This window comes from Strigops habroptila, chromosome 6, assembly GCF_004027225.2.
Source record: "Strigops habroptila isolate Jane chromosome 6, bStrHab1.2.pri, whole genome shotgun sequence".
NCBI lineage: Eukaryota > Metazoa > Chordata > Aves > Psittaciformes > Psittacidae > Strigops > Strigops habroptila.
In genome coordinates, this window is record NC_044282.2 from 5,459,594 (window position 1) to 5,473,968 (window position 14,375).

A 14,375-nucleotide genomic window follows, 5' to 3' on the forward strand; every position below is an offset into this window, starting at 1 on the left:
CAATTTCACTATTATCAGTTCTGCGATTCAGAGGAGAAAAGAGGCAAGCATCAGTTTGAGAGGATAAAGTGCACCTTCTGAATCTTACTCTATGAAAGATGACCATTATCAAGGAATCCGAGTCTTCCTGAACTCATTATTGATCATAGTTGTGGGGGTTTTTTCAGCTGAAAGACATAGGCTAAAGCCTTGGTTTATTTTACCTATCCACAAGTGTCTTGCTTTTCTTTAGCAGCTGGATATGAATGGAGGGTCTATGTGGCTGAGGAAAGGAGAGCTAATACACACTGCCAACTGTTGACACATATATGACCAGTTAGAGACTTGTATGTTGTGTGGTACTGGGGAGAGAGGTTTTTTGCCTATAGTTTAGGTTGTTTCATTGGTCTCTTGATACACAGCAACATGAAAATGTGCACGCTGAATCCATCCTTCTCACAGTTTCAGCATTTACATAGCAGAATCTAAGGTAGAAAGATAGATACACTAAAGCAGCAGAAGTGATCATTTGGATTTGCAAGCATTTGCAATTGTAATATGTGCTATCATGACATTTTTCGTTTATAATTAATCAGTGTGAATTTAAAGGTCTTGGGAGTAGGAATTGCCTCTTCTGTTATATTTGTGCAGAATGTGCCAGTTTCTTCATGCTACCTTAATCCAGGAAAATATATTTCGGATAGGTGTCCAACATAATCTATTCCATATATATCCCATAACAACACCTTTCTTAAAGGGACTGTGTCATGGGAGGAAGAAACCATTTTGGCAGATTTGCACCACATTTCTACATTAGTGACCAGCTGCAAAGTTGATTCTGTTCCTTCATCAAATATTTAACTACTTTGTAAAAATTTTATTCAGGAAAAAAGAAAATTCAAAGAACTCCTTCCATCTGCTGAGGGTGTTTTGGGAAGGTTTGTTTTTTTAAGAAATATGTTTATTGTAGAATGATGTTTGCAATGTATCTGAGAGTGTCAGATGCTCGTGTCTGAGTTTGCCAGTTGCTTTACAGCTCTTGGTCTGAAATGCTTGTGAGAAAGTAAAAGAGGCCTAAGGAAGACATTTCTCCATGCTGCTCTTGTATTTGATACCTGGTGGCTTGTTAGACTGATGATGCCTTTCATTTAATCAATAAAGAAAAAAATCTGTCTAAACACACACCACATGAAGTGCCTTGAATGTCTCTCTGTGGCTTGGACCATCAAGACCCCTGTGCTGTCCTGTAGCAGCAACTGAAGGACAGGTGGGACTGCAGAAACAGCTCTAGGCAATTGAGTCATACCATGAACTTTGATTAGTTGTTTCTAAGCTCTGACCCAATGACTACGGCAGTATTGTTTTTGGAGACTTGTTTTCTCTAATAAAGGTGAAAGATACTGCCCTCTGATTCTGAGGGATTATTAGTTAAACAAATATCTGAATTTTTTATTTATGAACAAGATTGTGGGTTAAAATTTTGTGTAAATTGTGCAAGAGGCAACTATTAAAATACCATGACAATTTTGGTGAGGAGAAAAAATACAGTAAAACAAGAAAAGCACTGAATCTGAATTACTGTTTATCTCATGGTTGGAGGGGGCTTCAGTTAATGCAACATTTTTTTTTTTTTTTTTTTTTTTTTAAATGAAATAACCTTCTTCCCAAATAACCTCTGTGGAAACAGTGACTTTTTGACTCAGATAATGTGACATTCACATAATATCTCTTACAACTGCTTATATAATCTTCTCCCTCCTTTTCCTTCCAGAAGTAAAAATTATACTGACCATGATCATGACCATGAAGAACTGTAACCATTCCAAGTCACCACTACTCTGCTGAATTCACCAAGCCTAGCAATGATGACCAGATGCTCAAGACTTAAATGCCAATACCAAACTTCATTTTAACATCTTTGGTTTATATTCCCTTAAAATCTTTCTTGTTTATTTTTATAACCACTTCTTAGCAATCTTAGATTTTTTTTTTTTTTTTTTTAATGAAGTTTTATAGGGTATGATCTTCTTTTGCACAAATACTGGTATTTTTGAAGCTGATTCTTAATTATATGAAAGTGAACAAAAAAGTCTGGCAAGCATTGTTCACTGGAGCAGGTGGTAATTGTGCAGGAAGAGTGATCTTTACTAATTTAGATGTAGTTTTTTCCAAAAACTTCAAGTGAAATCTTTTACTGGACTAATTTACAGATTATCTTTTTTTTTTTTTCTTTGAGATTATTCAGGTAAATATATGGTATCAAATAACAAAGATTTTTATAAAAATACAGCATTTCCTAAAATTTGAAAAAATATATTTCTTTGGATAAACTTTATATTGAGATCTCTGTAACTCTTTCTGTTCTAAGGTTCTCTCTGTGGAGCAGAGATGGTGTGGCAGTCTATAGAGGAGAAGGAGTTGCAGACACGTTTCTTCTGACTGAGCACTGTGTTCTTTTTGCACTTTGGTGCCAATGCTCTACTTTTTGCAGCCATGTTGCTGTCTGCAGCATTCCAGATAAGGAAAGAAGGAAGACAAAATCTTTTTTCCAATAAGAGATGATCTAGGCAGCTTAAAACCTTAGCGCTTTTTTCTTACTGTGTCCCAACTTCAGCACTTCCATTATTTGAATACATGTGTAGAATGCTTGCTTTCTATTAAACCTCACTGTCTCCACGTTAGAGCTGACATTTCTGCTATTGAGAAGGTATACATTTCAGATGCTTCGTCTAATGGTTAATGCAGGTTTTTAGGATATTGAATAAAAGCATACAGTGGGTTCCATCCATAAAATAAGAAGACAGTACCATCATTTGAGACTGCCATTGAGAAAACCTGTTAATTATTTTGGATTTTATTTTTATGTTGTTCTTGCAGGGGGGTTGTTTGGTTTGGGTTTGTTTGGTTTGGTTTGTTTTTTTTTTTCTGTCAACTCTGTGTATAGTTAAAATGCCAAATTAGATTTATAGCAGCTTGAAGTTGTATTAAGTGATATTTTGCTTTCTCTAATTCTGTTATAAAATAAAGTTGTTTATTCTCTGTATAACATTTGGCATTCAGATATAAACTTGGAAGATATTTAAAGCGAGCAAGTCAGTTACGAGAACTGGAATTCTAGAGGTCACAAAACCTTGAAAAGCAGGGATTAGTACAAGTAGCCTCCAGGGTTTCCAGAAGGGGTGGCACAATTATCTGGCTCTTCATACTGATACTTAGGTATCAGCGGTTTTTAGACATGTTCCAAAAAGCATCCTGGTTTCTGTGCTTCAGAGAGAAAATACTCACATGCCAAAACGAACGAGGTTTGGACAGCACAGTGCAAGTTCAGATGCCTTTCAGTCTGCACGTGGTTCTGCTGAGTTCATTGAGTTAGGAGGTACTATAAACTTCAAGTAACAAAACAAATCATATAATACGTCTCAGTATGTTCTTTTTCACTTTTGAGCAGTGTATTTTTGGTGCTGTTTTCAGTTTAGATTGCTGCCACGTGCTAGCATGCTTGCTTAACGGAAATTTGTATTAGCTTTGGCTTTGTATAATTTGGATAACATAAAACAACAGTAACCAAGATGTTGATTTCTATATTCACGTAGGTGTTCTCAGTTACATCCCACATTACACAGAAAAATAGTAGCAGATAACAATCTTACCTGCCTTTCTTCAGAAGCAGAGACATTATGCCTTCAAAAAGGGGAAGAGAACTCCCTCCAGACTAATGACATAAGAATACTGACACCTGTGGAAACAGGAGAACTTGTGCACTGAGCATGAGTAGGGAGGTTGCCAAAGAAATTGCACGTTTCGGATATGTAAGTGGAGGTCAAAATAGAAATACATGCATTTAGTGGGATGTCTTAATGGATTTTTCATACAAAAGTGTCTAAGAAAAAGCTCTATAATTTTTTTTCAGGTGTTTTTGGTACAACATGTTAGTTGCACAACTCGTTTGAGGGCAGGAAAGCATGTTACTTCAAATTCTTACTGATTTGGATCTTTCTGATTTGTTAGATGCTAGGTCAGTATTGCGTTCTATTGCAATTGTATTTAATTCTTAAAAGTGCAAATACAATATTCTTAAAAGCAATATTACTTTCACTGAGAGCTGTATTTCTTCAAAAACTAATCAGAACCTTTTGTCAGGGAAAAATTAATAGGGCTTTCAGGTCAGTTATATCTATCTTGTGCATAGCTATCCCTTCCATTGGTTAAACATGTACTAATTAAACAGCCACTGTCACACAGAAAGACATAAGCCTCAAGTGTGATCTAACCTAAAAATAGTCAAGTTTTACAGATTCTGGTTGTATGTAATTTTTCAAGTGTTCTGGAATATTGTGCAATTATGAGTTTTCATCATTACTTTTTTTATATATCTACAGCAAAAACTGCAACAGGCAACAAATGAAATTGTTTTCATGGCACTTCACAAGCTGGCTTTATAATACATAAGTAATTTCAAATACAATTACAGGGCAATTTAATGAGAAGATATTTCAGTAATTCTGCTTAAATACTTCGAATAGTGAGTCATGTAGGTCCTACACAGAAATACTTAATAAATCTTTTTAATCATGATGACCTAAGGGTTCATAATAAATGTTGGAATTGCTCTACAGATTATTTTCTACATGAAGATTTCATAAAGGACAAGCAAGCAAGTTTGGTGACAGACTGGTAAAAAAAAAAAAGAAGATTTATTGTTCAAAGCGCTGAGCAACCACAATACAAAGTATCTCAAAGTATTCTTTATTTGACAACTCAAGCTGAATGGCATCTTTCATTTCAAATCAAATAGATGGAATAAAATAAATGAAATACTATGGCACAGGTCAGAGTTTGAGATGTGACAGTGATCAGAATGACAACTAACTACTTTTGGCCAGGATGCAGTGGGAGATTCTCAGCTTTTAGGCACATTTGCCATGGAAGTGGGCTTGTAACAGCTGCTATCCCGTACTGTTGACCTGACTAAACCTCTGGAAGGCTGGAAACCATTTTGATTTTCAGGCTGCTTAGTTGTTTGGAGTTTGTATACCACACTGGAAAAAAGATACTTGAATTAGTGATATTAGTGCAAATTACAAGCATTAGAAATGATGCTAATACTTCTAGCTTAAAGTTATTCTGTTTGGCATGTAGCAAATAGTACAAGAGTTTTTGGAGGTAAGGTTTGTATGAATGGCTGTACTGGGCTAGGCTAGACGAGTTAACACTCCCAGATTCCTACCTCTGAGGCTACTATTGGTAGTTGCCTAGGGGTGTGTGTAAAAATTAAGTATCGTACTAGCAAGTACTACTTTCCCAAATAGTCTTCCAGCTTTCAGCAATTTTCAAAGACTTGCTGGTCAGTCAGTCTTTCATACTTACCTGCCTCTCTGGATTTTTGGCTAATTGCTTTTTAAAAAATTCCTCTGTCAGGCATTTTCACCATTTCATGTGTGTTAAGGAAAAAAAACCACCTTTCATTTCTCCTGAACCTGCCCCTGCTGGCTTCATTTGATAGCACCACTGCAGATACTAGAAGAGACACCTAGCAGTCATTCTCTTCAGGCATTCCCCAGCCAAAAGCTATTCCACAATTCTTTATCATTTGTAGCACCTTTCTCTGTATGTTTCCTACTTGAATGTTGAGACTTTAAATTCTGTTCTGGGAAGTGGAGAGGAAGCAATCACAGATAGATGAGGAGGTTTTGAACATGCTTACATGTTATAGGTAGAGCGGAATCAGTTTCACATTCTTGCTAGTCACAGGAAGACAGAGGTCTTCTCAGTGATAACAAAAATTGAAGGCAAATTATTTTCTTGCAATCACTGTTTTCATATATATTTAGAGAATGCTTTTATAATTTACGTAGACAAAGACACAGTTCTATGGTGTTACTTAAATATATTTTTCCTTTTTGAAGAAATTGTGTAACATACCATGATGTGTTTTGTGCCTGTAACATGAAAACTGAGATATTTCTCGACACTGTTCAGTAATGGAACTGAGAACAGCAAGGCCTAAGGGCTTTCATGACATGTTACTGAGTCTTGAATGTTAGATCCTTCTACATGTTGGCAATTACTGCTCTGGAAGCAGTTGTATCAAAGGCATCCAGTGTATCTCTACAGTATTCAGTATCCATACCACTATTTTACAATAAAGTGCTATTGAAGAGTGGTATCACTTTTCAACATGTTAAATTTCTCTATTAGCAGTCATTCTGATCAACAAAATCAATTTTACGTTGTGGTAAGGCTTGCTAAACTTCAATTCTGTATCTTTACATGTGGTTCAGGCCAGTATTTGGTTGGCAAATGCGTGCGTGGGATAGGGGGGTGGGATGGGTAGGGGTGTTATGTTTCCTTTAACATTTCCTTTTATATTTCCTGATCAGTGTCCAAGATCACTGATTTTCTATTGGCAGCATCTTTCTTACATATAAAATGTCAGTTCTTTGCAGCAGCTGTCTCAAATTCCCTGCAAAGGGTTGTGTAGATTATAGTTAATAAAACCAGAGGAAAGGATATATTACAGAGTTTTTAAAGGTTTTATTTAAAGATATCAATATCACTGAAGTTTATGTACTCAGGTAAACAATAGTTTCACTGCTGTGGCTGAAGAATGCACTGCTTTTAAAAGCTGCTGGTCTACTTAAAGCAAAAATTTGTTATCTAAGGATTATGTGGGAAAACAAGAATTGTTCCGCAGCACAGGATACTAAATCAGTTGGCAGTATGTCTGTGTTGCAAGGACCTATACTAGCTGAGGAACATATTTCTTCTAGGGAATATTCTTTCTAGGAATTCCTTCTAGGGACATATTCCTTCTGAGGAATATGTTGGACTCTTAAATAGCAAATGATGAAATAACATACTTCTGGAGAGGTTATAACCTATAACATAACTCTGCTCTCCAGAGCAGAGACATGGCAGGAGGCCAGCAGGTCAGACTCGTCCATCCCGTACCATGGGTTTTCTAGCTGAGACAGCTGTAAGCAGAGGTGGATCATTAGAATCACGCTTTCAGATCTCTCTCATTAGACACCACGTTATACCTGGTTTTAGCTTTTGGTTCTCTACTCTCTGTGGTGTGTTTGATCTTCAACATCACAGCCAAACAGGAAGGAAAATTGACGCTGAAGAAACACTGGAAACAGGAGAACAGATCTCTGCCTTTACGTTCATGTCTGGATGTACTAGGTGTAAAGAAAGCAAGCACTGCTTTGAGCTGTGTTGTGTTAGGCCTGCCAGGCAATGTAAATGTCCAGGTAAGAGAGAAGCTCAGGAGGGAGGTGCTCCTCAGTATCCTGAGTAGCTATGCACGTAAGGTCCACTCAACAGCTGGGTGATAGGGAGCTACTGTGATTTTCTATTTAAGAGCTGCTTTTGGAATGCTTCTTTCCTTTTGCTCTCTGAGGCAGATCATGTTTGTTGCTAGTCAAATGAAATTCCTGGTGTGAAGTTTAAGAACCAAAGGACTGCACACTTTTCTCTTAGTGGGAAGAACAAGTATATATGAAGAGTAAAATCAAAAGAAAAGTGTCTTCAGCCTTTTGATTGCAAAATACTGGGTAAAGACTTCCGGCATAATCACAGTTGCGGCATCCTGAAACACACAGAGAACCTCTTAAAGGGCATTCAAGTGAATTGCCAGCTGAAGGTGGGGAGCGCTGCGATTGAGCTGCAGATTCCTCTGCCAGCTGACTGAGATAAACTTGTTTTTACTATCTTTGCTCTTTCAGGTTTTGTTGTGGTTCTCTTACAGGGTTGCTTCCTTTGAAGTCAAAGTCCATACATCTATCTTGTGTTTAACTTTTGCTGTTCGAGTTAACGCTGTGACTTCTGAATAAAGGTTTTTTCCACCCAGCACCTTCTGTTGATTTCAAATGGAACTACAAAGCACTTTGCACTTTCAAACAGGTAATTATTTTGGGAACCTAAATAGAGACTGCTAGATCTAATTAGAAGTACTTGCATTTAAGCATCCTAACTTTTATCTTTATTATACAAATGAACAGGTACCTTTTTCCAAGTAATAGTTGGCTCTTCACCTGTTCAATGCAATGTATTCTGTGTTACTTGCGGAGATGTAAACCAATGTGATGACTTACTTATGTATTTTTAAAAATGAGATAGTATTAGAATGTGATGGAGGGCTGGTACATATAGTAAAGGTACCTGCTGTTTGACTCCTGTCTTCTTCTTACAGACTTTGATAAATTACAGTGTTTCTTAAACCTGTGGTCATGGTCTCATTAGTGTTTTTAATCAAATTTAAGTCAGAGGAGTTCCTAAGTCTATGAGAACCAAAATTGTGCAAAACCACACATAATCTCAGACAAGGTATTATCCACTTGTTCTTGCAGGGTGGGTAATGACAAACAGCTGTAATGGAAGGTAATTGCAGACAGCAGTTGCTAGCAGGTAGGAATAGTGTGTGTCACGGACAGAAGAGTCACTTCTCATTCTTCATCAGTTTGGGGTTAAACTTGAGAGTCAGAAACAGGAAAACTAAAAGGCAATAGTAGTTTCAAACAGTCTGAATTAGCCACAGCTAATCTGGAGTGCACTAAAAATTATACATCTACAGCGAAGGGGGGAGAGGCAGATTATTTTGTGTGAGATATGACATGTGAAGAAAAAAAACTCCATACTTATGGGGGAGCTTATTTTAAAAATCATGCATTTGTCCTTAAACTAGAATAATAACTAACTGGTTTACAGAATACTTTTTCATGTTTTCAAAACCATGAATCTTTCATGGTTTCAAAAACTAGCATGGTCATTCAGCAGCGAGAAGTCCTTTTGCTTTCCATCGCTAATATATTTTGCTTCCAAATTCTGTGGAAAGTATACTTTACAAAACCTACAATCTTTCCCAAAGTGTTCAAGCTAATAAAAAAGTCAGTTCCCTTTCATTACCCTTCTCAATTCCCTAGACATCAGTTCTTGCAATGAACTTGCTATTTCTGCATCTTCAATTTAATAAGACTGCCTGCCTTGTATATGCCAGCTCAGCTCTCTCAGGAGCTTGTTATGCAGCTTTCTTCTCAGTAGGCTAGGGAACGGCTAGGAAGCAAGGTGATTTCCCTCTCCCCAGCTCCTGTGTTGTGTTTGTGTGAGAGAACTGATACAGAGTGCTGTAAGAGGTCTCTAGTGCCTGATGAGTTCCATAAAGTACTTTGCTTGGCCTCGTGAGAAAGCAAAACCTGTTACAAGACCTTTTCGTACGGCAGCAGCTGTTTCATTTGTATAGCACAGCACTAGTTTTTTTCTCTCCATTTTGTTTTCCTCCATGGTATTTATCTACAGCTGGTTATTTTAAAACCTGCAGAGCTGAGTACTGGGTTTAAGCTTGCTTCCTGAGACGTGAGACTCCCTGAAATGTCCTTCGGTTCTTGTATTTTTTCTGGTTTTGTCCAGGTCTTCTGGGTTTCTGCCACTGGCCCTGGTAATTCAGGAGGATATTTATGGGGTCTTCTGCCATGGCTGGTTCCTCATCCACTGAAAAATAAACCAAAACCACAAAATTCCATAAGGATGTGCTAATTTCCTGTGGTGAAATTTTATAAAGAAAAGGAGCTGGCGTAGATTAGTTGGAGCTAATCCTAGGAAATTGAAGGTACCCAACTAGCACGTTTGTATCAGTTTGACCATGTTCCTAGAAGGAAGTCTTCCAAGTTTCAGACTGGGACTGTGCCTATGGATTGACGTCAGCAGACTCCAATCAGAATAAAATTCCTAAGCAACAGCAAGGAGAGCAGTTAGCTTGTGCTGGCAATTCACATTCTGCTTTACTGTGGCAGTGCCGTGAGAGCCTCAGATTGGCCTGATCCTCCTGATTCTGCGTGTGGTACAAACAGAACAGAAAAATTAACTCTGCCCTCATAACCTGGAACCTTCACAACAGGACAGTGTCATCAGAGGCTCGTCAGAGCTTGGAGAGTATTTGGAGAGGGATGGGGAAACTGAGAAAAGCCAACGTTAATAAAGAAAATAATAAGAAAAATCCAGTTAGCATAAAACAGTTTTTCGGGGTGCATTAGCTTCCCTTGTCACTGCTAGTTGTTCAGGAGAATTGTGTGTTGTTTTGATACTAAGGTGGGGTTTATTTATGTGGAGCCTCTTTCTTGCTACACAGAGGAAAATGAAATGCTTATTTGACAATGAAACGAGTCAACCTTGCTTTTAGTAATGCAAATTTGATTTATGTTGATTTATTTTGATTTTTTGAGCTCTAAGGAAATAGGCACCTAAAGCCTCCTGAATTTCTGTTTGGTGTTTTTTTTTTAAGGAGCATTTACAGGAGTCTGTTCTCAGGCATCTCTGTGTTAGTCATTTTGCTCAGCTGATAGTCTTAAAATGAAACTGGCTTAAAATGAAACCACATGTACCAGGAGAGCTGCTTGGGATGGATTGTGTGATTTGGCTGGAGGCCTAAGTGGTAGGTTGGACTCTGGCTATCTCAGGTTAAGCAGAAGGGCTTGGAGGTAGACTTGGGACTGCGATGCTCAACCTATTAAATAGACATGAATTCATCTTGCATCTTTTTGAGAGTCCCAGCCAGAATACCTGAGATCTGCAAGCTAAGAATCTCCTTCCCTGAGGCACTGAACAGCCAGATGTGGTTCCCTTCAAGCATTCTTCTCAGATACAAGAGAAGCATAGAAGCAGTATTCCTCTGGCAAATTAGTCTGCCAACTACTTCATTCACCTCTCTCTCTTAAAGCCTTGATTGCTTTAAATTTAGAAAATTTAGGAAACTGTTACTTAAACTCACTACAAATGCAAAGCTAAAAATTCTGTGCTTGAAGAGAAGTGGGATTAAACACCTGTTTCTGCTGATTATTTACAGGCCTGCAGAAAGCGCAGCTAAGGGAGGATATGGGCTCTGTCAAAGAGGGTAGGTCAGTTTGTTTCAGCAGTTGTTTGTGCAGCAAGAACCTGAAAGGTTTTATATGTTTTTTCAGATGGGCTCTTTTGGCTTAATAAAAGTATTGTCTGAGCCTCAGCAAAAGTACTTTCTGAGCCCTGGATTGAGGGGATCTGTAACCCACCTGCTTTTCCTGTTTTGCTCGATCCCAGCTGGAACAGAAAAGCAAGAGCATCACCAGGGACAAATGAGTGTCTCAGTATTATTTTGTAATAACTAATGTCCATCGCAGATGGACACAGAGATGTTTATTTTCTGAAAGGGAGAAGCCGCACTTTAGTCCAGTCTAATGCAATAGTTGAATTAGTTTCCATTTCAACTATTTTAATGAAACAGCTCTCAACGTTTAGCCTTCCTATTCCCTCATAGATACTGAATTGTTTTGATGTTCTTGGCACCACACCACTTTTTGGTGGTTGTTTATTAGTGTGTGAAAAACTGTGAGCACCTTGCTCTAAGGATAATACATAACTGAAGGCAAAGCTGGGTTAGGCACACAGAACAGACTTCCCTGGTTGATTAATTCAGCATCTGAAAGCACATCTTGAACAGGAAATGTTTGAGTTTTAGCAGCCTGAAGTTAACTTGTGGTGTATGCTTGTATGCAAACAAACACCCTTCCTCCTTGTTAAAGCCTCAGGTCTAAATGCCTGGAGATGTTATATAAAATAAGAAGTTAATTCATTCTACATTTCAGGGTGTGACCTTTTTACTTTTAGCACTGTGTTAAATTGCTCAGGATTTCAGAAGCTGCAGGATAGAGCAAACATAATGAATGTGCAAATTACAGTCCTTGATCTGGTATCTAGATAAGGTTCTTCCCTAGCCTTATGCTGGTGGGTAAATCTACCTTCTCCCGTTGGGCTGAAGCTCCTTGGGCCAGCTTGGGTCAATGCCTCGGCTTATCTGCAGAGCCCTGTGGCCAGGATTGTCCTGCCTGCCCTAGACAAGGCTCTGCTTTTGAGATCACAGGTGAGCTGCTAGAGCTGAAACCTTCAGTGTGTGCATTGTGGACCATTGTCCCGGGCAAGGTTCTCACCAAGCTGTACCAGGAAGCATCTGAAGTTCACAGAGGAAATGTGGGCTGTCATCTTAGCTTCCCCAATGCTCCCTATAGAGAAAAGCTTCAAAAGGCAGCTAATTTGGGAAACAAGCTTAGCTTAGTGCCTGCAAGAAACATACTTTGGTAGGGCTGAAGGAAAGAAAGGATGATGACTCTGATCTAAGCATGCGCTGGGCCTGGCCTTGGCAGCTGGAAGCCTAAAACAAGCAGAGCATGTGTGAATCTGCTGCTGCAGCTGGGACCCAAAGCTGGAAGGCATGAGGATCATCCCATTAAAACTGGATGTCTGGTGTACAGGGGTTTCCCTTCTAAAAGAAACTCCCTGTCTGCTATGGTGACAGCCCAGTGTCTTTTCTGTGAGCAGCCGTGGTCTGCAGTTCCCAGCTGTGTTACGCTCATGCTGCACTTACTTGGATGGGAGTGTCTCTTGTTCTGGTTTTACTCTGAAGATAGATGTTTGAAGTGAGTATAAGCTGATTTTAAAATAGAAAAGGCAACATGGCAAATATGCATTCAGATACAAAGTAAAAGCAAATACATACATTTGAAAGAACAAGATGTGTACTCAATAACCAACTAGTTACAAGGTGTAGCTGCTCTTACCTATCTCACTGAACGCTTGCATGGTAAAAGCACAGAGGAAAATTATCTGTACTTTAACTACCCTATTGCTTTTCTCCATTTTGGTTGTCTCTTCTATAGTGTAATGTAGTAAAAATCTTCTATAGTATGGTATCTAAAACTACCGAGTTCTGAGTGAGAGTCCAGTCCAAGTTGTGAACAAATTCCTGTAACATTTTTCAAAGAGGAAATGGTCTAAAATGCAATACAACTTCAAAAAATATCATACTTCAGTTTAGTTAATGGTACGAGCCTAATAGCCTGTTGAATTGAGAAGTTTTGTCTACCTACCCATTCATTGCCCCCCAGTCCTGACTCACCTTCTGTTAGTTTGAGCCTGAAGAAGGCAATTAGCAGCAGGAGTAGAGCCATGGGCATAAAGATCCCAGCAAGGAGAACATAGCCAGGCAGCTCCTTCACAAACACTGAAAGTGAGTAACTCATGTGCATTTTCCTCTGTGGCGAAGGAGGTGAGCAAGATACTTCAGATCTTCAAGTGTGGAGCTTGTTTATCCTGCTTTCTTCCTTTTCTCCCTACATCCACATTCTGCCCTTTGCTCAATCCATTATCTCTTTTTAGACTTTGGTTTGTTTGTGTAGGCCTGTGATTCCCAGTGAGGCCAGAGTTCGCTTGCAAAGTTGCTCAACCACAACATTTAAATGTGCATGTTGAAGTAATGTGGATCTTTGAAACCTTTGCATATATTGGGCTGGGAAGGGCTCAATATGCAAGGCTGCTGCCCTTTGAGCAATACAGGTTCTGTCATCTGCTAACTTCATACAGGCCATTCTGAACAATAAGCCCTCTCTTTCTAAACATATTATTAATTTTACAGTAGATCTCAAATGCTCCCTCGGGGTGAAGACCTTGTTGTACACACCACAGGCTTCTCTGCTCCGAAGGGTTTTCAGACCAGACCATTGAGGCCAGCAGCAAATGATGGAGTGGATGCTGTACCAACAGCATTTTTCCAAAGAGCAGCTGCAGAACAGTGAAACTCAGGAAGGTTTCTTTTTTAGGAAGTTGAAAATAGGTGATTTTGGGGGGTGAGGCATGCCAAAGAGTTCAGGAAACTTAAACATTGAAGTAACTGGGTTTGAAGTGTTCAGTGTATTCAGTTTTTCCCATCTGCTCACCAGCCTAAGGCAGAACTGTGTCTAGGATACATTGATTGGTTTAAAAAGAAGATTAGTTGTTTTATAGCCCTTCCCTACACCTTCAGATTTGTAAAAGCATGTAGACCTGACATCTTGGAAGTGCTATTGTGCTCAGGTTGCATTGACTTCACTTGGAAGCAATGCAGAATCTCACTGTTTGACCTGCCTGTGTGTTTGAATGCCAGCAGGGACGTATTTCAGGTTGTTGGACATCAGGTTAGTCTACCTGGACATTCACTCTAGCTTATCAAATCTGATGCCTAATGAAGGCATCAGGTGACATTAAGCATTGTGGGTTTGTGGCTTTAGAGCTTGTTAAAACATGGACAATTGGGTAGGTGGGCAGGCTGGAGCCAATGGGAAATGTAGAAGATTTGTAGATTTTCAGGGGAAAAAGGTATTTCTGTGTTCACCTTGTTCCCTTCACCTACTGTATTCAAAAGGGAAACCACCTCAGCTAATAATTTTTTTAATTTTATAATTTTTTTTTGGACTGCTAACATACTTGAGATCCTCCCTTTGGCACTACGAGCAACGTAGGCTATCATTCCTGGATTTGTTAATCACCTGCTGTCGTGACTGAACAAATGTCAACATTGTTTGCGAACAAATGGAGTGTGACTTATTTCTTGCTTA

At 38.9% G+C, this 14,375-nt stretch overlaps 1 protein-coding gene and 1 long non-coding RNA gene across 14 annotated transcripts in view; one reads left to right on the forward strand and one right to left on the reverse strand.

The window, feature by feature from the left end:
• EPB41L2 (erythrocyte membrane protein band 4.1 like 2) overlaps positions 1 to 6,143 on the forward strand; it is a 104,535-nt gene extending 98,392 nt beyond the window's left edge. For all 13 annotated transcript variants that reach the window (XM_030489776.1, XM_030489785.1, XM_030489780.1 and 10 more), the window contains one exon: positions 1,751 to 6,143. The gene's annotated coding sequence lies outside the window, so the exon portion shown is untranslated. The remainder of the gene's footprint in view (positions 1 to 1,750) is intronic.
• LOC115609477 lies at positions 2,895 to 13,124 on the reverse strand. Its single transcript, XR_003991871.1, has 2 exons — positions 12,902 to 13,124; positions 2,895 to 9,468 (listed from the first exon to the last, which is right to left on the reverse strand). It is a non-coding gene; the product is annotated as an uncharacterized LOC115609477 (long non-coding RNA).
• Between the last annotated feature and the right edge of the window lie 1,251 nt (positions 13,125 to 14,375).